The sequence below is a fragment of the Papaver somniferum genome, unplaced genomic scaffold (genome assembly GCF_003573695.1).
Source record: "Papaver somniferum cultivar HN1 unplaced genomic scaffold, ASM357369v1 unplaced-scaffold_107, whole genome shotgun sequence".
Classification (NCBI taxonomy): Eukaryota; Viridiplantae; Streptophyta; class Magnoliopsida; order Ranunculales; family Papaveraceae; genus Papaver; species Papaver somniferum.
Window position 1 is genome coordinate 4,505,341 of NW_020619603.1, and position 2,753 is coordinate 4,508,093.

General features: G+C 36.3%; 1 long non-coding RNA gene across 1 annotated transcript; it reads right to left on the reverse strand.

Annotated features, from left to right (window-relative positions):
• Window positions 1–1,156: 1,156 nt before the first annotated feature.
• Window positions 1,157–2,481, reverse strand: LOC113328286. Its single transcript, XR_003349340.1, has 2 exons — window positions 2,348–2,481; window positions 1,157–1,948 (listed from the first exon to the last, which is right to left on the reverse strand). It is a non-coding gene; the product is annotated as an uncharacterized LOC113328286 (long non-coding RNA).
• Window positions 2,482–2,753: the final 272 nt, after the last annotated feature.

The window sequence follows — 2,753 nt, forward strand, 5'->3', positions numbered from 1 at the left end:
TATCAGGAAAATGATCGTATGAAGAGTAAGACTACAAATACGAACACAAATACGAATCATAAGGGATATGTAATGAATATAAATGTGCTGAAATATAAATAAGATGGAGATTTACGTGGTTCGGCACTAAGGCCTACATCCACGGAGGTTGGTGTTTCACTATGTATTGAATGTTTACAAAGACGAATGAATTTTGAGTATACATTAGTCTGCAGAAGCAGGGGGATTTACTTACTCTTCCTATTTATCTCTCTTATGTTCTCTTCTAAGGATTGTGGATTGGTCGACCCCTTCTCTCTTAGTGGAGAGGGGTATTTATAGGGTTGAAACGTGGGTCCTACTTTTGAGAAGCCGTTGTAACCTTATCTTCTTGTGCTTTGTGTCCATCACGCAGAGGTCTTCGTCCTTTACAATGCCCCCTGCGTTCCATGCTTGATCACGAAGGGTTTTCCTCGTTCGTCCTATGGGTTGATTGACACAGACACTGCTTAGAGTGTTTAATCCGTTTAGTTGAGACGTTTGCTCGTGTCAGAAAAGTGTCTTCTGCACCTGTCACATCCGTGTCAGTCAGATTTCTCCTCGCCGTTGATCTTGGCTCTTTCTGGGGATAAGAGAAAATAGATCTTTGGGGGCTATTTGGTGCTCCGCAGTAACAACATACTTCGGTACACCTTAATTTTCTACCATCGGATTATCTGGACGAAGATCTGATACTGATGGGACATGCTTCTTGGTTGTAAGCGTGTCTCATCATGTTTTGATGGCCTGATTCGCATGCCTTCTACGTATTTCTTCATAAACACGTGGTTGATGGTTAAATATGTACCCACACCATTATAGTACAAAAATGGGAATTAGATTAAAATCAAAGAAACAGTATGATACAATTTTTTCTTTAGTAAGAACGGAGCTTTTTAAATGAATTACGACTTCAATGTGTCATTATGCAACCAAAGACCACCTATAATGATCAATTATTTGAAGATTCATAATTCCATTCAAGTATTTTATAATTGTGAGCACCCACGAAGATTTATGGCAAAGGATATGTGAGCAAACTAAGCACTATGACATTGGTGGATTTATTGTTATCTTTTTCGTTAACCCTATTAGGATAGGACGATTGCATGAGGATTTAAAATTCAAGTTCTGAGGCTAAAATGTCAAGCATTTTTGTATAAAATGTCAAGCATATTCATTATTCATACAAAACCAACACACTGTAAAATGTAAAATTAATCACTTCCAAAAGCTAAACAAAATAGAATATGTCCTAAACCATGATCTTCCAGTCCTCTAATGCTACAAAAACACTTAGATTTACCCCTAATCCTTAGAGAACTTCCTATTAGAGAAAATATATGAAAGGTTAGATGCGGCTGCTGGGCTGTAACTGCTAGCAAAGCATAAGCGTTATTTACTTTGAAAGCGAAAAAATCCCATTATCATTGAAACAACTTTAAGTTCCATTAATCATATATAACTATCGTATTTGCTGATGAAAATGGTTCTCTTTCTCATAGTATTAGTTATAAAGCACCGTTATTTCTCGTTTCACGATGCATTTTTGCCATTTTTACAGTCGCTCGTACAACCAATCAGCCTATCATCCAAGAACACAGACATCCATATTTGTTGACCTAGTTTGCAGTACACTATAAAACCACAAACCAATGCTGCAGTTTTTAATAATCCGCAATATCAAAGATGTATAGCTTGAACCAAAAATCTAAAGAGAAACTGAAGCTCACAAATTTACAAAGCCTCTTAAGGTCCATAGTAGCTTCAATCTCAATCATCACAATCACTCACAGTCAACTCCATTAACCTCGTGCTGTAGCCTCCCTGCAACACAGCATTATCTCAGACTACCACCACCTACAATCACAACTCCATTATCCATTTGCCTGCACAGATCATACTCTTACCTAACTTATTCATCCAATCCCTGTCATAACAACATCTTCTCCATATCAGTCACCTTTAACCGTCCACAAATCATAATTTCACAACTACAACTACAACAAACCCATTAATTCATTACCCATTCCTAAAGATGAACCCATCGAAATAAAACCCCAAATTTTAGAAGTAAAATGCACAAATACAATTCAGTTTATGTGATTTGAAACTTACTGAGAAGGGAAACCGAAATTAAGAATCACAAAAAGCAGTTGAGTAACCTGAATTTCAATTTTGGTACCCAATTTATATAATTTGAAAATAGGTGACAGAATTCCCAAATTTAAATGAATTTAGATTATCGTTAGGAATTTGACTAAAATTTAGGTCAAAATTATAAGTTGAAAATCAAATTAAAGAAGAGTAAGATTAAAAATCGACTAACCTGGATTGAAATCTTATGTTAAGCCTCAGATTTTCAGTACCCTTTGTTCTTCTTTCATGCTGGATGTGTTTCAGAAATGTCTTTCATGGTGGAGGTGTTTCAGACGAAAAGAGAAGAGTTGAGACAGAAGACGAAAAGAGAAAACGAAACTGGTTTTCTGTAGTTATGTCAAGTTCAAATTATACCCTCTGCTGCATGGTTGTGATAGGAAAATCAGCGAGGGCAATTTAGTAAAAAAGGGAGTCCACGGTTGAAAGCTCCCCTTTTCTTTATTATAGTAAGATAATAATAATAACTGGGTAGCTAAATTTCACATTCCCACAAGTATATGACAAACTGCAAGTCCATATATAAATTCAAGATCAAGGCCTAGCACAAGACTTGCCAATATACACCATAGCTTAGG